The 26,178-nt window shown below is 32.6% G+C and overlaps 1 protein-coding gene across 5 annotated transcripts in view; it reads left to right on the top strand.

The window, feature by feature from the left end:
- CkIIalpha (casein kinase II subunit alpha) overlaps positions 1 to 26,178 on the top strand; it is a 117,902-nt gene that overhangs the window by 41,033 nt on the left and 50,691 nt on the right. The window lies entirely within an intron of this gene.

Consider the following 26,178-nt stretch of genomic DNA (forward strand, 5'->3'; position numbering starts at 1 on the left):
AAATTGGAGAGAAGGGTGTGTCTAAAGCAATGAAAATGATGACTGCTCAGTATTGGCTGTTGTTTGAGTGAAACGTATTTTTTTTTATTCTGTGTCGTCCGTTTTCGTTTACTTTTTGTAGTAGGTTCCAGGAATAAAGAAAGATATAACGGATGTTTCAAACCCATTTATCTTTTTTGAATTTTCGTTTTTTATGAACTGCTCGTGCTTCATATTGTTGCTGAAACTAACCATTTTGTAGATGAGTATATGAACCAACACCTTGCAAACAAAAAATCAAGAACAAAATCGTGGCATTCAACCAGTTCAGAAGAAATATATGTTTCTTTAGGCATACTGATTTCACAAGGTATAACACTGAAACCCGATATTACACTTTACTGGTCTAAAGAGGTATTGATCGGAACTCCATTTTAGGGATCTTTTCTATTATAAAAACATCATTTTTATTATACTTACATCTTTTACTCAAAACATTACATTTTGTGCATTAATTTTTTTCTCTTATTCTTTATTTTGTGAAAGTAAACAGTTTTTAGAAAGTAAAACTTGCACTTATTTTCCCCCTAATACATCGCATAACTACACGCCCGCCTGTGTGAAAAACCGTGGCACTGGGAAATGAATCTTGTACATTTTCCGTGCCAGTTAAGGGGTTAATATTTCATCATTGCATCCAAAAAAGTGAATTTGGGATCTGAAAGCTCTTCATTTTTCTGTAGATTACATATAAAAGAAAAACAAAGTCATTTCATCAGTGAGATATGGCTTGCTTCTGCTTTGTGTATGAGAGTCCGAAACATGCCACTGTGATTCATCTGGCATATGTGTGAGCACAAAGCAAGATCAAGGTTATTATTTAGTTTGTCTCACTTGTGAGGATTGCTAGTTTCATGTACTTCAGAGAATTAAAAAAAATTACAATCTTTAGTTTCAGTTATGTCTGAAAAAAGGTAAAATACTCAAAAATCATAAATACTCAAATGTAAATATATAATACTTAAATATGATAAAAGTAAAATACACAAAAACTGTAAGGAAAATCGATTCTTCATCAAGGAAATGTAATACAGTCAAAAGTTTTTAATCCCGACTCGTCGGGACTTCGGTTTTTCCGGATTATAGATCATCAGTTTAAATCTGGTAAGATGGCATGCAGAAATTATAAAATTAAAAATATGTAACAGTAATTTATGATTTAAAGAGCAATTATGATCTAAAGGGTATCAGAATTTACAAAAAAAAAAGGCTTAATATTTATTTGTTTACTTTATTAAACATTTCTTTCAACGCGTACATGCGTAAAGCAGACTTTACACATTGTCGAAATTAGGAAATTGCAACCAGAAAACTATTTGTGTATTCGTGATATTTATGATGATGAGGAATTTGATTTAAATCATACCAAGGACGGAGTACAATGAGGTGAAACACATTTAGTAAGGAATTATAAGCGGAATAAAATAAAAACATCTGCCTGCAAGATAAGGATATTGCTGACAGATCAACTTCCACTTCATTGCACGCTGCGACGTGCCCCCCCCCCCCCTAGAGCAGCGTGAAATTTCGATAAACAGATTTCGAAATGGTTATAGAAACAAATCACTTCTCTGTCACTTTCTTCATGAATTATGTTGTTCTTATCTTCTGGTTAATGTTTTTATGCCTTTAGTAAATCTGTATGCAATAATTTCAGAATTGTGAACAATTTTAAAGTTGTTTAAGTGCCGTTAGGCCTAATAATTTTTTTGATGGCAGCCATTGCTTGTTTACATTTGAAACAGCAGGATAGTGGATTTGTTGCTATTTGTTGCCAATCTAGAGAAACTTAGCTTGGCAACAACAAAGATAAACCCTTCATTTATCATTGCGAATTAAATCATGCTTAATCCTTTCTGGAATTTTGTCGAGGAAATAAGTGTTTAAGATTTACTTCGTAATTTTTAATACAGATATTTTGAATTTCTATGTATTTTTGCCTTGTCGCAAAGTGAGAACTGAATTAATTGAATGAGAAATACTCAATCGTCTGTGAAAAATTGTTTCTTTTTTGTTTTGTTTGCTTAATTTCTTTTATACATAATTCTAGATTTATTATAGTATTTGAATAGAACATGTGGCAACAATTAGATAATTCTATTCTTTAAATGATATAAATTTTGTGCATTATGAGTTATAATATGAACGAAATATATAAGTTAACTGTTATATAATTATTGGATTATATAACAGTTAACTTAGTTTCCATTATATAATTATTCATAATGTTAAGTGAATCTAACGCCAAAGTATCGCTATGCTAGAGTGAATTTTAAAAAATGCATTTATTCTATTGTGGTTTATGCGCTGTCGGCGAAGTAGATTTAATTCAATCCAATAAGTTTAAATGAAATGCAAGAAAAAATGCATATAATTTAATATTCCAATACAAGGAAGTCGTGGTGTACACATCAGATTTTTTGTAATAAAGAGCTCTGAAACAACTTTCCGCTTTTGGGGATGTGAATTCTTTTATTAAACGGTTCTAAACTTGGTGATTATCAACATTTTGGCGATTTTAAGATCGGTTTCTATAGAAAATTTTTAATTCTGAGATCTGGGAATTTTTTGACGATTTTTTTAGAACATTCTAACTTTGATAAATTTCATTAAAATAATGGTTAATATATTGGAATTATGTTTAAGAAATAACATTAAAATAAAGCATTTTTATTTTTTACTGTCATATTATAAAGTTCCATTTTGGCCACATATTATAAAATTTTTTGAATCTGAAAAATAAGCAAGGAATATTGCTATAAAGCACGAAGTTTGCGAAACAGTTTTTAGCAAAAGCAAAATAGCTTTAAAAATGTAATGTTTTTTTTTTTTTTTTTTTTTTTTTTTTTTTTTTTTTTTTTTTTATTGTAAGAATTTTTTCCATTTCTCAGATTGATCAGAATATGCATCAGTTTTCTCTATAAATTTCACACTTTTTTCCTCCGATTTTTTCTAAAAACATTTCTGGGTTTTTGCTGTTACAGAATTGGTAGGGGTAATTTTTTTTTTAGGGTTTTAGACATTGAAGCTTGGAAAGTTTAGAAAGATTTCAAAGCAAATTTATAGACCCACAATTCTAAAAGATTCCAGAAAAATGTGATAAAATGAAAAATGTCTCCATGGTAGTAACACACAGTTTCTTACATTTTGGAGAACATCTGGAAGAACAATGAAAACATAATAGTTGAATGTTTTACTTCTGATTCTAGAATCGCTTTCTTAACATTTTTATCTTCCCTTTAATTTCTCTACTTTTCACTAGATACAAGCGTGGAAAATATCAAAAGTACTTCTAATCTTATCATATGAACAGGCATTATAGAAAGGAATTTTTTTATTAATAAAGAAATTGAAAACTGACAATTCAAAAGATTCATCTAATATGTCTTAATGCATCATACACAGACCTGGCGCTAGGCATTTTGCCACCTGATGCAGTCTCTGTGGATCGTAAATTCTGAAGCCTGGTGCCTTTCTAAATTCTGCTTTCAATGCCTGCTCTAAATTCTAAAAGTTTTTCCATTTCTAGATTTTGTTCCTCGGTGTGTCCCTAAATTCTAAAAATTATGCCACACCAGCTCTGTGACCAGACCTGTATTTCATATTTCTTATTACTAAAGAAATAAAATTAGCATCTTTTTCCATACATTCTAAATGCATTTAGTCTTTTAGAATAACAGAAATCTTTAATTAAATCTCAAAAATTTAAAGTGAAAAGGAAAAATGTTGAAAAAAGAAACTAAATATGTAAAGAGAAAGAAAATTATTCTTCAAATATATGTACAGTTATTATTATGTAAATTACCCACTTGTTTGCAGTTTTAGCCTTTACTATAATTTCCCATTTCTATTTCCTCATTAGAATGCAAATCACTTTGAACGTTTTTAAACTGAGTTTTTTGGACTGTAAGACGAGTGTTTCTGAACTCCACTTGCTCCCTGCATTAGTTCCTGTCAGCTCTGATGATTTGTAGTTATTAGTCTTTCAATTACTTCTGCTGACATTTGAGTTTATTATGACAATAGAGTTACTGAACCAGATTAAATTGAAATTAAATTGTATAGTTTTTACCACTAGTCCATATTTTTAGTTTGAATTTCACTCTTCTTGTTTATTTATATCACCACAAACTGTATTTTATTTTGTTAGCATAAGAACATGCCTATATGTTCCAAGTTCTTTTTTGAATAAGAAGTTTATTTAAATTTATTATATTTGATTTATAGTTACTTTCAGACATAGTGATAATTTGTTTCACGTCTGTCAGGGGGAGGACTATTTAACTTTTCCCAGATCAAGTAAACCCTCATAGGTAGTACATTGTGAAGAGGTTGGCAGTTAGGAGATAAACATGCAGAAAATAATGAAAACATTGTTTTGCATATTGAGATAAATTTCTAATTGTTAGAAAACATGTTTAAGGAGAAGGAAATCGATATAAATTAGCCAAAATGTCTGGGCAGGCCTTCAATTTAAAAAGACACATAATTACACAGTCCAGTCCCATTAATGTGACCACCACCTACTTTCGGCGTCAACGGAAAATAACCAATCACAGAAGGCATGCGGAAGCACATAGCAGTGGAGCGTATATGAAGAGTGTTCGAGCTAATCAGAAAACATGGCAATCGTTAATGTAATGCTGAAACGAAGCAATTTATCTGATGTCCAAAAGGGCATGATCTTTGGCTTTCGGGCCAAGGATGGAGGCATTTCTGAAGCGGCTAATTTTGTAAACTGTTCGCGTGCTGCCGTGGTAAAAGTATACCATGCATGGCAAAATCACACTATCTAAAATCAGCGATGTGGCAAATGTGGTGAACCACAGGCCTTTGATGACAGATGTGAAAGACGCCCTTTGAAATACGTTCGGGGGAAATAGATCGGCAACCGTTGAGCAACTGAACATCCAGATGAACCAAGGGGCTACCAACAGTGTCTTCTCAACGACAGTTCAGCGAACGTTTCTGCGTTTTGGCCTCCACAGCAGACGCCTATTTCGAACTAGGCGTCTGCTGCACTGACTGCAGCTCATCGGCCTATGCTGACTGAAGCTCATCCTGTGCTGACTGACATCCTACGCAACCTACCCTGATTGCAGCTAATCGATAACGAAGTCTGGAATTTGCACGCCAGCAAGACAACTGGACGTCCACTGAGTGGGATAGGATGAGATTTCCAATGGATCACGTTTTATGCTGCATCAGACGGATGGACGTTGGCGTATACGGCGTGAAACGTTGGAAAGCAAACACCATGCAACAATTTCTGGAAACGTACAATCTGAAGGAGGGAGTATTATGTTCTGGGTGAACTCATCATTGTGAAAGGCACAATGAATCAACAGAAATACGTATCTGTCCTTACGGACCATGGTTACCCCTACGTACGAATTGTTTTTCCTCAGAATGATGGCATCTACCAGCAGGACAATGCGAAGTGTCATACAGCTCGTAGTTTATGTGCGCGGTTCAATAGCACCAGGATGAGTTTACAATACTCCCTTGGCCAGGAAAATCTCCGAACTTAAACCAAATAAAAAGTCTGAGGGACCACCTCGATTGCGTTTTTCGTGCCATGGATACTCAACAGTGTAAACTAGCGCAGCTGGCCACTGCAATGGAGTCGGCATGGCTCAACATCCAAATAAACACCTTCAAGAACCTAATTGACTCTCTCTGTGAGACATCCTGCACATCTCACAGTGGTCTACTGTGCGAAAGGTGGTTATTCTGGATTTTGACAGAAACAGAGCGATTTATGGTCACATTAATGCGACTGGACTGTGTATTTTGTTGAGTTTTATGTTTTGTAGCTTTTAATGTGTAATTATCCTAATATTGTTAAAAAATCAATGTCATAAATTGCATGTATTTTAAACTGTGAAATTTTATAAGATTGTGATATTAATAGGGTTTTTTAACAAATATTATTAAAAAATAAATTTATTAGTGGCCATGTAAATCCATAATGACTAAGGTTATCTAATGACTAATTTAATTATAACTAAATGCATTCCTTTAAAAATTATCTCTCTATATTAAAGCAAGTCATTCATATGTATTTCATATTTCTTCCTTTCGTTAACACGTTGAGCCCGGCGTCCGTCCCTGGGGACCGGGACTGTAATTTTTGTTTGGCTGGCATCAGTCCGCGGGACAACAGTATTAAAGTTAACAAATAACTATAGTCTCAATGAAATGTGATCAAATGTAGTTTTAATGAAATTTATTGAAACATTATAAACAAAAATACGGCTTAGCTTTACACATATTACAATACGAAACAACTATTTTGGTAACATTTTTGGCTACCTTGCATCCAAATAGTTTTGAATTGTCATCATAACATTTCAAACAATACTTTTCAGCTTTATGTGCATCTCCTTCCTTTTTGTGAATTTTTATGAATAATTTAAGTTGGCAATATTGCACCGCTTGATCGCTCGCTGCCGACTGAACGGAAAGGACAGCAAATTCGGCAACAGACTCAACGTGTTAGCCTTTACCATAGGCACAAGGTAAAACACAAAAATATAAAAATTCATGTGAAACTTATTCTTTGCATCTAGTGAGACTTAATGCAGAACAACTTATCACCGCTAATGCTTTAGTCCCTTAACCTTAAAGTATATTAACTGAGTTACAACCCCTGGAATTCTGCACGAAGCTATGACACTAACAGCGTCAGACAGAAGTCAGCTAACTTTCAAAACTTGCTTAGCTGTGTCTACATCAGGCCTTTCAGGTTTGTTCTGATCAGCAGGTTTCTCTGTAGGCAAGCAGGAGCAGTGACAACAGCCTTTTGTTATAAAGTCTTTTGTTATAAATCATGCTGATTATAATTTTAATGCTCATTTTAACCTATGCTGCTTGACATAAAATCTACTTACTATTTACTAAACCTCTAGACTGAGCAAGTATGTGACAAAAGGAGATATTTAATAAAAAAAGGCTAACTGTTAGTAAAATGTAACTAAAATGTCACTTATCTTCTTTCAAATATGTCCAGTTATTATAAGTGTAGAATATTTAATGCTATTTGATAAATTTCATAAAATTAATTTTATTCTCAAACTTATTAATAATTATGTTAATTAAGTTGTGTTTAATTATAATGCATCCTATTCGCATTCAGGCACAGATATAATATTTTTAATTGAATTTACTCAGTTCACATTTACTCATAGGTCCTTAATTTTTTTTATTAATGGTCATTAAAAGTACTTAATTTCCGTGTGCAGAAATGTGTATGAACCCTGTTATAAAATTGCTCTAACAGTCTGCAAAAAATAATAAGACGCATCCAATTAGAAGATTAAAGAACAACGCAATCTGCAACATTAACTGAAATAGATAATTTTAGCTTATACCGTCCGTTGTACATTAAACACGCATGCGTAAATGTATTATATGCATGCGTAAAGGTATTATGCATTTACGCATTCGCAGAAAGTTTGTAGCTTTGAGGTCCGGATTATGAACGTCCGTATTAAAGACTTTTTCACTTTTCCATGTGGTTTGTTTGTCATTGCGATGGTATGCAAGGGCAATGTGAGATGTATTGGGGGGGAGGAATTATCTGTGTAAACAAAGGACCAAAACATTACCAATGCAGAATGCCTATGCTCTGCCTCTTCACTGAATGCATCAGATCATACTGCAGCTTTGTTTAGAAGAATGTGGCCTGATATTGAAATTGCTAAGAAATACACGACGTGCAGGGATTAAAATGACTATGATTGTAGAAGAAATGCATATGATAAATAAGTGTTCAGATGCTGATTGCATTTAAACAGCTCCATTCTGTCTCTCTACGGATGATTGCAATAATATCGATGCAAAACTGCATCCAGTTGTTTCTTTTTTTGTTTTAAATCTTGAGTCTTCAGAAATCAAGCATAGTTTACTTTCTGTCCTCACTGTAGAAGGACATTCAAGAGGCTTTAATGTAGCACAGCTAATTATGAAAACTTATAAGAAAATGCAGTTTCTCAGGATAATTGCTTAGCACTTGGTGCTGACTATGCACCAATAATGGTAGGTTTGAAGGTTGGTGTTTCAAGCATCTTAAAAAAAGAAAATTCAGATTTGCAAATTATGAGGTGCATTAAAAGGAAAAATTGAAACAATTCCATGCATATTACTGAAATAAAAATTTTGAAGCGTGTATGTACTTATCTATCTTTAGAGAAATGTTTATCTAGAATCCTCGACTAATGGAACCCACTTTTTACATTTTTTAAGGAAGAAGTAAGTGCTTTTAAATTAAATAAATGGCTATGTTCAGAGTTATAAAATACCTAAAGTAGATGGAGATATAGTAACTACTTTCACTTTTAAAAATAGATGTGAGAAAAGAAGTAATTTCTGCACCTGTGAGCAATTTAAATGGGAATTCTCAAAATGACAAAATATAATTGTAAAGCTAACACAAAATTCTGTCAAAATAAAAAAAAATCCTCGACAAGGGAAACATTTTTCTATTATTGTCAGTATATCTTATGAAGAACGAATTTTTATGTTTTTGTCTTTAGGCCTTAATAAAATTTTTTCCAGGTTTCATTTTGCCATTATTCTGTGTTCTTAATACAATTCCAGTGCAGAATTCCATTAGTTCATATTTTGCAATCAATGATTAGTGTTCTGTTTAAAGTATTATTTAATGATTAGTGAAACTGATTATTTTTTTTTAAAAGGTACAAATAATAAAAATGCTTGTCAAATGTAAGTAGTTTTGTATTATTTGCATTTAGGAATTAGTAACTGAACTTTCAGATATTAATTAGTTACTGTTTAAAGTTAATTCATTATTACAAAATATCTTTCTATATATCTATCTTTTTGTCGTTGAGAAAAATTCTTAAGAAAATCTGCCTTTGTGTCAGATGTTGGCAAGTATGTATTTGTTTTTATAATACAAGGAAATTTCACTGTGCTTTTTATAAATTCTGTTTCCCCCCCCCCTTCATTTCATAATATCCAGATATAAAATGACACCATTTTCTATATTTCATGCTAATGTTGTATAAAAAGTGTTTTTCAGTCTAAATTGAAACTAAATTAACTTTTGGCTCTTTTTCTCCCGTACAACATATGCATGGATTTCATACTTCAGCTAATCATTGCCATAGCAGTGACTTTGAGGGAGTAATTATGAAAGACTAGTAGCTCTTTTATGTGTGTATAGCACTTTTAATACTGGAAATTAATGTATTGCATCTGTAGATTATCATATGTTATTGCATTTTAAAGGTTAATGTAAATTTTATCATAATTTTACGGCATTTCTTATTAAATTTACTTTTTATTAAATACTCACTGTAGAAAGAAGTATAGTTATGTATTTTTAAAAGTAAAAGTTTTAGAAGTAGTAAGTTTTTTACATAATAATAATACAGTCAAAAGTCGTTAATCCGGACTCGTCGGGACTTCGGCGATTTTGGATTATCGATTTTTCCGGATTATAGATCATCAGTTTAAATCTGGTAGGATGGCATGCAGGGTATCAAAATTTACAAAAAAAAAAAAAAAAAAAAAAAAAGCTTAATATTTATTTGTTTACTTTATTAAACATTTCTTTCAATGTAAGTTGTTTAAGTTGCTTCGTTTTATGTGATAATACTTTTTCTTTAATTCTATAAACAGACATAATTTCTTGTTCAGTTACAAAGTTCTGCTGTTCAAGTCCTATAATTGCTGTGTCGAGAATACTGACTAATTTGTCAATTGAAATTTTTTTGTTTTCAATACCCTCTGTGTCACTTTCTTCACTATCGGAAGCGAATTATAATGACAAGGAATTTGATTTAAATCATATCAAAGACGGAGTACCTCGAGATGAAATACTGTGTTTAGTAAGGAATTATAAGCCAAATAAAATAAAAACATCTGCCCTAAAGATAAGGATAGTGCTGACAGATCAACTTCCAATTCATTGCCCCCCCCCTTTATCCATTTTTTGCAGCAATTCTACCTTTTGTTTGATGGACATCGAAACATTTTTTCGCTTTGTAGATCCTTTGGGAGCTCTAGCATTGGAAATTCTATTTGACATAAACAAAAGTTCAAGCTTACTTTTATAAAATTGCTCTAAGAGTCTGCAAAAAATAATAAGCCGGATCCAATTCGAAGATTAAGGAACAACGCAAATCTGCAACATTAACTGAAATATATAATTAGATAATTTTAGCTTATACCGTCTGTAATACATTAAATGTGCATGCGTAAACATATTATGCGCATGCGTAAACGCCTATGCGCACGCGTCAATGCGACGCATGCGCAGAAAGTTTGTAGCTTTGAGGTCTGGCTTATGGGTGTCCGAATTAACAACTTTTGACTGTAATAATAATAATATAAAGCTTTAGCTGGGCTTAAGTGGCAATTTAAATTTTTCTACTTGTAAGTAGACTTAATTGTATTTTTCTTCAACTATCGTGAAATTGCCAGTGCCTTGCAGAACTGTTTGAAAAATGCTTGCATAGAAAATCTAAAACAGGGTTCGTAGCGGTCCTTATAAGTGCTTATAAGTCCTTATATTTGAAAATAAAATACAAGGGCCCTTATAGGTGCTTACTTTTTCTTTAAAGCCCTTATTTTTTTGTTTTTAGTGCTTATTTTTTGCTTTTAGTGCTTTTTTTTTAATGAACGCGCTATTTTTCCCCGTACCAAAGCCGAAACTAAACCCCTCCGCTCCTCTTTTTCAAGTTACGCTCAACAGTCCGAATATTCGCCAATTTCTAAGTATGCGGATTAGTTAAGCATTTACTGTTAAAGGATGACTGCATGAAGCAAATTTCTGTCTTCTGATTTCAGAAATGTTCCTCTTTTTTACCTAAATTACTTTGCTTGCAATATCTGTTAAAGGAAAACTGATATACAATGAAAATTTAGAAAATGTTCAGAATTTAGATTTAAATTATTTAAATATCAATATGAGTGGAAAAATAAATTGTATTTATTATTAGGTTCCAAGCGAATACAATAAATATGCCTTATTATTATTTATTTACTCTATTTTGAACTGAAATTTCATCATTAAATTTTGTAATATAGTTTACTTCTGCATAGTTTTTTTTTCTCTCATTGTAAACTAGTTCTGTAAATTGAACTGTTATTTAATACTTAAAAAATAATAATAATTATTATTATTATTTTCCATGGTTGAGTTAATGCTTATTCTCTCTTAATAAATACTGCATTTCTCATATTTTAAATTACAAGTCTAATTTTTAAGGTTATGCAGTTGTGTATAATGTAATTAGAGAGGTGCTTATTTTTTTCCTTAAAATGTGCTTGAAAAGTGCTTATAGGTGCTTATTTTTTTAACTAAAATGTGGCTATGAACTCTGTAAAAGTTAAAAGATTTTATTTCCTTTTATTTAATAAATATTTCTGTTTGCTGTTATTGTAGTTAATGATTAATTATAAGCTTTATATTAAACAAGAGAGAAAATATATTAGGTTATTCCAAATACACTCACGTTTGTGAAAATTGCAACACCAAGAAGGAATCGTCATAATTGAATGCAATTTAATACACAGTTGAGTGGTAGTGGTACAAATAAATGATTAAATGTTCAAAGCAAACAAACAAGAACAAGAGATCAGAATCAGTATTTTGTGTGGCCACCACGCGCCGCAATAAGTGCTGCTACACGACGTGGCATGGAGTCAAACAAAGTTTGAATGTCTGACTGAGGAAGAGCATTCCATATCGTTTGTACGTGTACCCAAAGTTCGTCTGCAGACGCAACAGGACGAGGATCACGAGCAAGACGCCGACCAATGACATCCCACACATGTTCAATTGGCGACATATCCGGGGAACACGCAGGCCAAGGAAGAAGCTGTACCTGCTGCGCTGCAAAGAAGGATTTAACAATCCGAGCAGTATGAGGGCAGGCATTGTCCTGTTGAAATACAGCGCCTGGCAAGCTTTGAAGAAAGGGAACAGCTTCGGGCTGTAGAACTTCACGGATATACCGGTTGCTGTTCAGATTGCCCACAATTCGTAGCAATTGAGAACGTCTATGATATGCTATGGCGCCCCAGACCATAACTCCGGGTGTTCGTCCACTGTGACGTTCGATAATGCACTCCGGAAGGTGGCGTTCATCGGCATAGCGTCTGACACGAATGCGGCCATCATGGTACCACAAATTAAAGCGGGATTCGTCAGAAAACACGACATGCTGCCAATCAGCACGGCAGTCTCTATGCTGATTGGCCCATTGTAGCCGCAGGCGGCGATGGTCGTGCGTTAGGAGGATCCTGTATAAAGGAGTCCGTGCGCGCCGTCCACACTGCAGCAGACGTCTACGAATTGATGAAGCACACAATGAAACACCTGTAGCTATTGACCACAGTGCTGCCAATTGTCTAGAGGAAGCTGTACGGTCCGTCTGCGCCATGCGGACCAGGTGTCTATCATCGCGAGCTGACGTCACATTTCGGGGTCCACTCCCGGATTTCCGAGTTGTCCGACACTCGTCCGTCCACTGCTTCCAAACGCGCATCACTGTGCTGCTGTTACGCTGCACACGAGAGGCTACTGCACGATACGACAATCCAGCTTCACGAAGGCCGATGATTCTCCCTCGTTCAAACTCTGTAAGTTGTTCAAATCTCGCTCTCTTTCATCGACGAGGCATAAGTACAGATTGAGTTAACGTTTACCGCTAGCAGATAACCACCAATAACCATACACGCCTCGCTACAGCCGTCTATTTATTCGGATCCATCAGCCGTTCAGAGGGCGCTGCTCAGCATACGCATGCGCTACGGATTTGCAATTCTAATCATTTGCATATCATGCGCTACTTTGCATTTCCTGAAAATTTCAGCTCACTCGCGTAAGTCCTTCATGGTGTTGCAATTTTCACAAACGTGAGTGTAGTTGCATGTATGTTGAAATAGGTTATTAGAATATTTTAACAGTTCGAGTAGGTTCGTGTGTTTAAAATTCGGGGTTTAAGGTGTCGCCAATTTATCCCAGCATGCGGAGCATGGTACATGCATACAGATTCATCATTTCATAACAGATTTTATATTGCTATTTATACATGTCCGTCAATACTTCAGAAGGTTTAGAATATTGAAATGTCTATTCATGATGTGTGTTTAAAACCAGCATCAGTCATTGGTAAGTGAGATTTTGTTTCTTTTTATTTTATCCCAAGTACAATTTAATCTGAATTCTTTGCAATAAAAATTTATCTAAAGTATTTGCATAATTTGTTTGAAGACTGAATATGGCTGTTTGCCAAAGAGGGGATGCCTTAGTAAGGACTGTGTTCACCATAGTGCTGAAATTTTGTGCTACTAAAGAGATTTAATACTAGTACAAATATTTTTATGAAAAAAGATATTAAATTCCTTATAGTCATATGTGGCATTTTTGGTAAAATATTCAGATCTTGCGAGTAGATTTTTTTGAAAAACCATTAATCTTTGAGGATATTCAAGAATGTTGATAGGGTATTTTCAATTACCTGAAATTATTGATCTTAAAAATATTAGTATTTTTCCTTCTATAATTTTTAATAAAACAGATTTTACTTTGAGTATAAGGAAAACTGTTGTTTGTCAATAATATTGATGTGCATTTTATCTCAATTCTCTCAGAAACTCAGTTTTACTTGATGTACTATTTTTTTCTTTGATTTTCCGTCATTCTCATCTTTATCAGCATTCATTGATTTTATCAAGCTCTCTGTAATTCACACTTCTGTTAAAATTTAATGGCTGGAATAGTTTCCATATCCTTTCAACTACAATTTTGTATTCTCTAGTAGCACGTTATTGCCTTTAGTGGTTCCCCCTCCCAGTTCTTGAAAACACTAATATCTAAAATGTAGTTTAAGAGAGTTTTTTTTTTTTTTTTTTTTTTTTCCTGGGAACTAGTAGAAACTGTAAAGGGCCATTCCCACTGGGGTATATCTGAGCTAACGGAGTTAGTTGCATGTGTCGACTAGCACCGTAGTTCAGATTTTTCAACTTGCTACCCTATGGGGGAAAAAACTTTTTTAGAGATGGGTCGGCTACGTTAGTTGTCTTCGTTCTCATACATTGACAATAATAAATATTATTTTTGAGAGATATCCATGTTATGATAATGTGATTTACCAAGGACCTTAATGTTTTTTGAACCATTTGATAAGAAAAGTGGTAATAGGATTTAGCACATTTAACTCTTGCATTGAGAGGACCAAATATGTTTTCCTCAAACATTGAAAAAATGCCCATGTGTACGAATTTCTTTTGGAATAGTTTTCCTTTCCCCTTGACAAGTAGAATGCTACAGTGTTAACAATAACCTACGTAAGTAAAACAACAACTTCTTTCTTGGATACTTTCACCACTGTGGGCAAGTTCCCCTTGGGACTTGATTTCGGGCATCAAATTACTAAACATTGACAGTAAAAAAAGAAAAAAGAAATTGCATTAAAATAACAACTACTGTCGCTTCAAAACAATAATTGGCATGTCATTTAACACATCCCAAAAGCAGTGAGCAGTGCACTGACGTGATGGTGGAAAGGACTATATAGAAAATTAATGATTCAGGTGTTCGGGCGGCCTGCCGATGTCTGAATGAATGGTCAGGCGTTTTGTGTGACTTCAATGCGAAAGAGTTAACTTAAATGCATCGTAATGTAATTTATTTGCTTCATTTAGATTAAAAGTTATTGTACAATGATTTTTAACCATTATTGTATAGTTAAATTATTTGAAAGGAATGTCATGGAAATGGCTGTTTCTAATTTTACATAAGTATTTTTAGATACTTGTTAAATTTCCTTTTTTTGTAACTTCAGTAATTAAGTACTTTTCAGCATAAGCACTGCTAATTTTGATGCATTATAACTTCTAAAAATGTCTATTTAAATAGAATTACTTGTTGTGAATCTAATGGTTAATCATTAGAAGTCAACTCTGAAACAATGATTTAATGCAAATCTATTGCCATAAAGACTATCAGGTGATGCATTGCCCCATCTTCGTACAGCATTCATAACTCGGATGACAAACCTTTTTATAATAACTAAATACAAATGTATCGCTTGTGCTTTACAAGTCAGACACTGCTACTTGCGAGGTTTATGTAAGTAAATATAAGGTTGGAATGCTGGTTAAGATATTCAACAGAGTCCTATGAAGCTTTGGTTCAGGTTATTAAATACGTGAGCAGCATGATTGACAACATGCGAAAATCAATTAAAATAATTCTAAATCCTCCAGATTCTCTGTTGTGTGTCAGAAGAAGCGTTTCTGAGAATCTTTGACTTATGTGATCTGTTGACTTATGTGAAGATTTAAAAGTACATTCTGTCCTTTCTCTTAAACAAGACAGCATGCACAGCAAAACATCTTTGTGAGTGTCCAGTGCATTATATATGTATAATAATATAGAATATGTTGAGTGCATAGATGTTGATCCATACTTTATTATTATTATTAGCTAATTTATAGGTCTAACAAAATCTGTTGTGAAGCTGCAGCAGAATCGAGGTGTACAGAAACATGTGGGTAATCTTCTAATGTACTGAACTTGACTGACATCAAGCATTTAAACCTTCTGTTCTGATTGGCAACTCTTAATGCAAACAGTAACTCGGTGGTCAGAATTCTGGTCAAAATGTTGGTTAAGATATCTATGCGACTTGCTGTTTAGTTTGCATAAACTGCTGGGCTGAGTGCATGCATAACAAAACAAGGCATAAAAGAAAGAAATTAATATAAGTAAAACTTAAATCATAAATGTTGGAGCATTTCTTCAGTTGATGAATCTACTAGTCATTATGTTCATGAAAGGCATTTGCTGAGTTATTAGATTTTATATGTGGTTTACCTATGGTTATTCTGTTTATCTTTGATTCCTGGAAGAGAAGTTTGCTATGTTTTATGTAGGAGAAAAATATTTTAAGTTTGGAATATCATAATTAGAACTTTTGTTAAATTTGACAACTGATGCTGGAAGAGTAAATATTATTAAAATATAGACTAAAGTGAGATAAATTCTTCTGTCATGCCTTGGTTTGGTAGTGCAATTTATTTTCAAAATTTAAAAAAAAGTGCTGTCTTTTTTAAAATCTATAACCTTCTAAAATTTCTATAAAAAAACATAAATCTCATACAAATGCCAATTTCTAAACTCTAAAGATAGCCATGAACTGATTTCTTTGAAATACAAATACAAAACTCAAGACACCATGCATAAAATGTAAGGAAAACCCATGCATAAAATAATTTTATTAAGAATTCAGCAACCATGTTGGCATCATATATTAATCAAGATAAACCATTAATCATCACAATAATTGTGGTTAATATGTATATGCTATATTTTTATAAATGTACTCGGGTAAAAAAAATTTCCAAGTTTCAATAAATCATATGCAATTGGATAAATTCAAGCAATTGGAGTGACCCAGAGTAGACTACCAAAAAAGAACACAAGTAATATATACAAGATCAGACAATAAACATATTCCTCTAGGTTAAATAAGCATTGAAGTAATTGGATGACTGGCTATGTTCCTGTATAAACATTCTTTCAAAAAAAAAAAAAAAAAAATCTAATCATTACAACAGCCATACTTTAACTCCTTTTGTTGCTAAAATATCCTGATTTTAATATATGCCAGTCTTCTCAAATTAGGCAGTTTAAACAAAAAAATTTCTGTTTCTCAATCATTAGTTTATAACAGTAAAACCTTAACATTACTATTTTGGGATTTGGTAGTTAACTCATAAATGTTGCTAAGTACAGAATAAGGTATGAAAACACTTTTACACATTAAGATATACAACTAATTACCAATAAACAATAATTAAAAATTCACTTGGAGTTGGCAATGAACATCAGTCGGTGGGGTCAAGGAGTTGGTCAATAATTTCCTTATACAAATTGCCAAATACTTTGTTGCACATCCTTAAAAAACTGTTAGTGAGCCTTCTTTGAAAAACTGCTAGTGAGCTTCCATAATAGGCCAGTCCTTTCCAAGCATTTTTTTTTTCACAGCCTGGATTCTTAGCCTATATTTTCCTACAAGGAAAAACCTGAACCATGCACACAATACCAATGGAAGTATAGTTCAAAGCAGCACAGGCTACAAAATCCAGAGCTCCCTCACAGCAAGGCAGGCTGGCCCTAGTTCCATGCTATTTACTTTCTTTACACCTTGAAGTTTCAAACCAATCTCAATTCTACTGTTGTGCAAGCCTCAACAAAATCTCGGTTCCCACACTCATCAAAATATCATAGACTGAAAATAAATGTAAAATTAAGTTCTGAGTAATGCAGGATGAATTTAATGCATTTCATTTTCATTCCTTCCAAATGAATCAAAATAATAGCTGTCAGACAAAGCCTATTATCTAACTGTCATCAGTGAGTCACCAAGTGTGTTAGGAAGAAAATTTGACCCCTGCTGTTTTCCAAAAACAAGGCTATTTTGCACAAAGTATGAAAGTAAGACCTACCCTTATAATCAAGCTTTAAAAAATGTGTCCATTCGTCATCAAGTCGCTAACAAAGTCCTCTTGAGGATCTCTCACTTCGAAAGTGCAATTTATTTTGCAAATGAACATTTTTCTGCTCCACAAAAGCCAAGAAACAAGATAACCTTAAACTGCTCTTTTCTCGTTGTAACTCCTATTAGCAGCCCACTAAGAAATCTATTTGGGAAACATTGACCTTGAAATTTTAACCCTCATCTTCTGTCTAAATGTTTGGGAAGGAATATATGCTATTCTCCATGTTAGTCTCATCCAGAAATTCCAATCATGAGAAATAGCAACACACAGAGAAATAAACCAAATAGCTTCATTTAAAGCTAGAAGTAATACTTAATAAGAATCAATTTAAATTTTCGATTCGAAACACCTTCGATTTGTTCATTTTATACATGTGTTAATTTCTATACTACCATAATTGCCTGGTAAGTAATTTTTATGTTATTTGATACCTTACTATGTGTTGTATATTGTGGGTAAGTTTCATAAAATTCTACATGTAACTTTTTCAGTAATCGTGATTTTTGTGATTTTTCCTTAATTTATGATAACCAGTGTATTTGGATATTTTATTTCTGATATTTAAATACTCTGATACTGTTTTTCTTAACATCTTTATTTTCTCTCCTTTTCACTAAGCACAAGCCTTGAAAATATCAAAAATATATATAATCTTGTCATACGGACAGGCATTTGTAGAAAGGAATTTGTGTAGTTATAAAGAATGACAATTTAAAAGATTCGTCTTATATATCTCAATGCATTGTATATAGGGCTCGCGCTTGGCATTTTCTCAGCTGATCTCTGTGGATCCTAAGTTCTGCTGCGTACTGCCTTTCTAAATTCTTCTCCCAATTCATGTCCTAAATTCTAAAAGTTTCGCCATTTTAGATTTTTGTTACTCAGTGTTTCACTAAATTCTAAAAATTCTGCCACACTAGCTCTTTAACCGGCCCTTACCATATATAATTTTATATTTTTTTCTGAATGATGTTACTAAAATGACATTAGCAGCTTTTTCTATGTATTCTAAATGCATTTAGTTTTTTAGAATAACAAAAATCTTTTTAATTAAATCCAAAAATTCTAAAATGAGGAGGGAACTTATTGAAGATAGAAACTGATACATATAGAGAAAGAAAAATTATTCTTCAAAGATATGTACAGTTTTTATTATGTAAATTAATCAGTTGTTTAAAATTTCAGCCTTTATTATAACTTCCCCTTTCCTTTCCCCCACCAGAATGCAAATCCTTTTGATAGTTTTTAAACTGAGGTTTTTGGATTGTAAGACAGTGTTTCTGGTCTCTGCTTGCACATTGCATTAGTTCCTGCCAGCTGTGATAAATTCTAATTGTTCGTCTTTGCATTATCATTGCCATTATTTGAATTTGTTAATAGTTACTGAGCCAACTTAGATTAAAATTAAATTGTGTAGTCTTTGACTACTAGTCGACATTTTTTGTTTGAATTTTACTGTTCCTGTTTAATTACATCATCACGAGCTGTAATGTATTTTGCTAGCATAAGAAGGTGCCTTTATGTTTTACGATCTTTTATTTAAACCTTTATCTGACTGTGTAGTTACATTCAGACTTAGGGATAAATTCTTTTGTGTCTATCAGGGGTTGGGGACTATTTAACTTTTACCAGATCTAAGAAAACCTCATTAGGTACATTATCAAGAGATGGACAAGTTAGGAGATGAAGCATGTAGAAACTAGTGGGAACACTGGTTTGCATATTGAAACAAATCTAATTGTTAGAAAAGCTGCTTAAAGAGAAGGAAATTAATATGAATTAGCCAAAATGTCTTGGAAGACTTTCAACAAATATTTTTAAAAAATAAAATTTAATAGGGGCCATGTAAATCTTTAATGATTAAGGGTATCTAACTACTTAATTTAATTATTTGTAACTGACTCTTCACCCTTAAAAGATATCACTGCATGTTAAAGCTGGTTATTGCCTTTCATTGAACTTTACCATGGTCACAAGGTACAGCAGAGAAATGTAAAAATTAATCTAAAACTTATTCTAGGTAGGAATAATTAATACAAAACAGCTTATTACCTTTAGTAGCTTATTGGAACCTTAAACTATATTAACTGAGTTATAACCCTAGGAAGCTCTACACAAAGCTATGATACTAACTGCGTCAGACAAATAGAGCATAACTAGTTTTCAAAACTTGCCAACCATGCCTTCAAGACTTTCAGGTCTATTCTGATCAGCAGGTCTCTATGCTTTTTGACATAAAATCTACCTGCTATTTACTAAACCTCTAGACCCGTGTTTCCCAACGTAGGGCCCACGCCCCACAAGGGGGCAATTCAAAAATGGACTCGTCCAGAGTTTAAGGGGACAAAGGACGTTCTAAATATGTTTCATAAAGTCAACATTTTTTTTAATTTCATTTTGTATTCCCCAAAATAAAGAAAAATGTAAGTGATGTATACTTAAAAAAGTTTTTAAATTGCTGTGCATTTTAAATACTTTATAAAGAATTCTCGCTGTAGACATAGACATTTAAATGCCTGCATTTAAATAACTGACACATTATGCTTTCCAGATGTTTCTCGCACATTTCAGCCAACGAATTTATTGTATTTTTTACTGTAGGAATGGCAACCGGTATATTATTCTTTCCTTGAAAGGCAACAGCAGCAGCTTTCAGCTTTGTTTATAGTGATCTTATTTTTATTTCTTTCAGCCCTTAGTGAAATGAGGAGTGCAAGCAAGAAAAAAATATTCGTCTGTGTTCCGAGGCATATTTAAAATTTGGTTTCATACCCGGCCCATAAGCAGTCAACTTTTGTCTTTTATGCCAATAATGCATGACCAACGAATCAATGAAACTAGGTCGTCTTAAGGCGCATTTGAAGGCGAAACATAAAGCTGTTATTAATTCAGATTTGAATTATTTTCACAGTTTAAGGAAAATTTTTGAAAAAGACTAATATTAAAGTCTCTATTTACTGTTCATAATGCAACTGTTAATCGTGCTCTTGAGGATATTTATCAAATTTCATTACTCATCGCTTAATCTGGGAAAAGCCGTGCTATAGGGGAGAATTGAATCAAACCATAAATATCAGCATTTAAAACTATTCTAGAAAAAGATGACAAAGACGTTAAAGCTATGCCACTAAATAACAGTACTGTTTGCAGAAGAAAGATTAAATGAGGACACTGAAATACAACTTGTTGAAAATCTGAAAACAAGAAAATTTTCGGTGCAAATGGATGAACCAACTTTGAGAGACAGTGAGGCCCCGTATCTGTAATTTATGTAAGATATATTAAGGGGATTTTGCCGAAGAAATGTTCTTCTGTAAGTCATTAGAAAGCACCACTACCTCCAAATATATAATAATCCAAATTATAGTAAGCTAAAAAATTACTCAGATATAAAAAATATACCAATAAAAAATATAATACATCTTGTACTGTACTTGTACTACCGCTATACTTGTTATTGATACTGCTAATACTCATTATTGTCAATCATCTGCTAGTGGATTTGTCTGATATTTCAAATATGCAGTAAAAAGAACTCGCGGAAATGCAAAATGATGAGTCAATTCAAACTTTATTTAATATAAAAGGAGCGATGACATAGCTTTGTGAGGAAACCAGAATCAGATATCCAATTGCAACAAAATTTGCAAGAGAACTATTGTTACCGTTTCCATCTTCATATTTTACTGAATGCGGATTTAGTGCCATAAATGATTTGCTGCTTTAAAAAAAAATCTGTTGGATATAATGAAACCGGGAGACTTGAGACTCATGTTATTTAAATTGGAATCTGACATAAAATTTATCAGCGCAAGTATCAAGCACAAGGAACTCGCTAAATTTAAATAATAAAAATTTCTAATACGTAAAATAAAAAACTTTCACTAAAATGAGCTTTTTCTATAATTTCAGTTCTCCATGTTTTGAAAGTTCACTTACTGTGTTTGCTCACAAAATTTCATAGTCATTTCTACCTAAAAGCTATCATTCAAGTTTCTTTCGTGAACATTTCAATTTTTAAATATTAAAAATTATGTATATGCTAGGAGGAGCTTAAGAATTTTAGAGAGGATTGGGTGGGGCATAGCACAAAAAAGGTTGGGAAACACTGCTAAACAAGTACGTGACAAAATGAGACATAAAAGAAAAAGTCAACATAAAGCTGACTGTGTAAAACATAAGTAAAATGCCACCAATCTTCTTTTATACATGTCCAGCTATTATAAGTGTAAAATATTTAATGCTACTTGATAAATTTTATGAAGTTGATTTTATTATCAAATTTGTTTTATGATTATGTTTAATAACAATGCATCCTGCTTATGGGTCTATTTTATTCTTAGGATGCTATTACAAAAGTTACATTCACCTATAGATAATACCTTTAATTGAATTTATTCAGTTCCCTTTTGCTGACAGGTTCTTAATTTTTTTCACTAATGTACCTCAAAAGTATTTAATTTCCATGTGCATGAACCCTATTAGAGAATTGGATAACTTGCAATGTAAAATGTGTATAGCTAAATCACTTATTCTTCTTCAAACAAGTTGCAACCATAGCCTGTACAAACTGAAGTAACATTCATCCAAAAACAGTGGATTTTACACTTAGTTGTTAAATAGAGGCTACTGTATTACTACATATTTTTATGCACCTATTTCTAATCATTTGCGTATATAAGCTGCATTCCTCATTTTCATTTGCTCTTTTGTACCCCCACCCCCCAAAAAAAGGCTTACACATGAAGAATATGGTACGTGGCATAATGTGACCTAAGGACGTAATGTGGTGTGAGTCATTGTGTTGCCCTAAAACTATTACATCATATTATACCATAAGGCATAATGTTGTGTAATATGGATAACAACATTATGTTTTGGCTCTTATTAAAAATACGTTCAAGTATAAGACGTAGCAAGTTGGTTTTAGGATTTGATCCAATGTTTTAGGTTCATTGTGAAAGAAAGTGATGGACTTTTCATTAAAATTTGATCCTAAGGTGAGAAAGTATTGTGTTAAAAAATTTACACACCTTTTAAGTGAATTTATTAAGAAATGCTTAAAAACATTTTGCATAAAGTTGTGTTAATTAAGTAATTAAGAATTTTTTGACATGTTCGTTACCATCTATGAGAATACACATAATTAGCCAAACTGACTGTGCTTGCCAACTACGAGAAAACTCATTACTCATCTTCTTACTTTAATCACCAAGTACGAGTACTGTTGTAGCAAATACATGCAATATTTAGGTGTTTGGCATACATGAAGGGACTGAATAAATGTACTTGGCATACTGAAATAGGTCATTTTTCAAAGCATACAGAAGTAAATGTTTAGAACCCCAAAACCTCTCTCTCCCCTTTTCTTTAAAAATAATTTGGTATGCTCGAATAATATAATATAGTATAATTTTATAAATGGACTACTCGAATTCTGATCTGTAACTCATGCAAGACTAATGGGAGAAAACATATTTCATGTACAGAAGTTTTGCGTGAATGCTCAGAACACATGAGTATTGTTTATCTAGTTCCGAATTATATCATAGTTAGTACAGAGAACAAAAATGTTGTTTTATATGCCAAGTACAGGTATACTAGTGTGAATTTATTTACTGCTAAAAGTAACCCATTTTAGATATAGTTAAATAATAAAAAGTGAAAACAAAATGTGAAGATGCATATAGGATCATGGCACATATGAATGGATTCACTATTTCAGCTTTAGCAGCAAACATGTTAATTAAACCAAAAACAGGAAGGAATCATAATTTCAAAATGTTATTTTAATAAATGTTTTGTTTTACGTTACTGCTCTTTAAATTTCTGTTTAAACCAGTGCTGTGGAATCGGAGTCGGGCAGATTTTAGGGAGGAAAAGGAAGTCGGAGCTGGAGTCACTAAAAACAGGTTGACTCCAATTCTAGTTTTTGTTAGATCGTTTGAATTTGAAATTAAATTAAAATGAATTGAAAAAAATTAATGACAAGCTGAGTCATTATTTTTATTTATGATTTATATACAGTAATAAATAGTTATTTTCTATTTTATTGACGTATTAATAAATAAATACAAGGGAGGAAGATGGATGTGATAGTTGCCATTAGTGATTAAATTGATTCATTTAGTTACAAATTTCACTGGTAAATTTAGATAAACAGCTATAGCAGCAAGAACTCCCAAAACCGATGCCATTCTTAGGAAGCGGGCAAGAAAAGGAGATATTATTGATCAAGCAATGTAATAAGGAAGTATATATTTGATGATAAATTGTTAGAATTAAGAACTTTTTTAGAAGATGTAAATAACCCTAATGTTTCAATAACAGAAAGACTGTGGAATGATCTTGCAGAATTGGAAACTCTTCTTTTTACACCGTATATAGCCACAAAAAAGCTGCAATCTGAAGAATTGATAGGAGGCAAGAATGTGATGTTTGTTCCTTGCACAAGGAATCATTTCTTCAATTAAGAAAAGAGAAACTAATTTACTAGACAATGAGATCGTGCTGGGTTCAATATATGTAGATCTGAAGCACTGAATTTTCTTGAATGACGAACAAATTAAAAAGGCAAAGAAAGCCATCTATGAACTTTTATTAAGAATGAAATTATTCTCAGAATAATTGGAGAATTTGAATCAGGACAGTCAAACTGCAGACATTGCAATTGAGTCTCTATCATCCTCTTCCAGTGATGAATTAGATTTTGAGAAATATTTTTGGATAATATTGAGGCTAAGGCAAAGCGAGTAAAAATAAAGAAACAAGAGCCTTTAGATATAAAAATGAAAAAATATAAACAAGATTTCTACACGGCCTTTGAAGAAATAGAGAAATATGATTGTGCTTGCAAGACACCTCTTTTAGAACTTATCCTAAAAAGTTAAAAAAAGTAGCCCTAACAGTAAGAACTCTTTCTCTTACTCAAGTTAGTGTGGAAAGACTCTTCTCAGCTCTGAAGTTTATCAAATCGGATCTGTGGCCCTCCAACAAAGAAGATCTTGCTGAAGCTATACTGTTTCTTAGAAATAACTAATGCCAGCTTTTCCATTTCATAATAAATGCTAATTAATATAAATAATTTGCTATGCCATCAATTTTTCCGTGTAGCATCTATTACTACTTTTATATTAAAAAATCTGATGTGTACACCACATAACTTGTACAAAATATTAAACTATATGCATTTTTTCTTGCATTTCATTTAAACTTATTGGATTGAATAAAATCTATTTCGCCGACAGCGCATAAACCACAATAGAATAAATGCATTCTTTAAAATTCACTCTATTTGTGTACCATAGTGACACTCTGGCGCTAGGTTCACTTAACAGTATTATATTTCGTTCATAACTCAGAATGCACAAACTTTATATCATTTAAAGAATTATCTAATCGTTGCCATATGTTCTATTCAAATACTATAATAAAGCTAGAATGATGTATAAAAGAAATTAAGCAAACAAAACAAAAAAGAAACAATTTTTCACAGACGATTGAGTATTTCTCATTCAATTAATTCAGTTCTCACTTTGCGACAAGTCAAAAATACATAGAAACTCAAAATATCTGTATTAAAAATTACGAAGTAAATCTTAAACACTTATTTCCTCGACAAAATTCCAGAAAGGGTTAAGCATGATTTAATTCGCAATGATAAATGAAGGCTTTATCTTTGTTGTTGCCAAGCTAAGTTTCTCTAGATTGGCAACAAATAGCAACAAATCCACTATCCTGCTGTTTCAAATGTAAACAAGCAATGGCTGCCATCAAAAAAATTATTAAGCCTAACGGCACTTAAACAACTTTAAAATTGTTCATAATTCTGAAATTATTGCATACAGATTTACTAAAGGCATAAAAACATTAACCGGAAGATAAGAACAACATAATTCAATCATTTTTAAAGCAAAAAATTTACAATTTACAAACATTTAAGAGTAAAGAAACTTAGATCACCGAGCCGGATAACAGAGTGGATATATATATAAATATATTTATACACGTTTGGTGTGGCCGATTGCAACCAAAATACGAGATGCACATCTGCATGTTATAGCAGTCCTATATACAAAATTTCAACAATGGGAGATTACTCGGTTTTGAGTTATGCGAAATATGTACGTTCATACAGACGCCACGAAAAATTCTCTTCAGAATTAATTTAAAGCAATTTTATAATTTTTTTGGAAGAAAAGAGTATTTTATTCTGTCCTTACATATAAATATCATGCAAAAACATCGTTAAATTGCATTCGACAGCGGTCAAAATGGATATTTTCATTGAAATATGCTGCCTGAATCTTTTCGCGATTACAATACTTCCTTTTTACTTCGTACAAGGAAGTGAAAATATGCTAGAACCCTTGTATATATATATGTATACAGTCAAGAGTCTTGAATCCGGACGTCCACAATCCGGAATGATCTATAATCCGGACCTCAAAGCTAACGCATGCGCATAATATGTTTACACATGCGCGTTTAATGTATAATGGACGGTATAAACTAAGGTGAAATTATCTAATTATCTATTTCAGTTAGTGTTGCAGATTGCATTGTTCCTTAATCTTCTAATTGGATCTGGCTCAT

The sequence above is a fragment of the Stegodyphus dumicola genome, chromosome 4, assembly GCF_044657685.1.
Source record: "Stegodyphus dumicola isolate Sdum_Otavi_A_Nest chromosome 4, ASM4465768v1".
NCBI classification, from domain to species: domain Eukaryota; kingdom Metazoa; phylum Arthropoda; class Arachnida; order Araneae; family Eresidae; genus Stegodyphus; species Stegodyphus dumicola.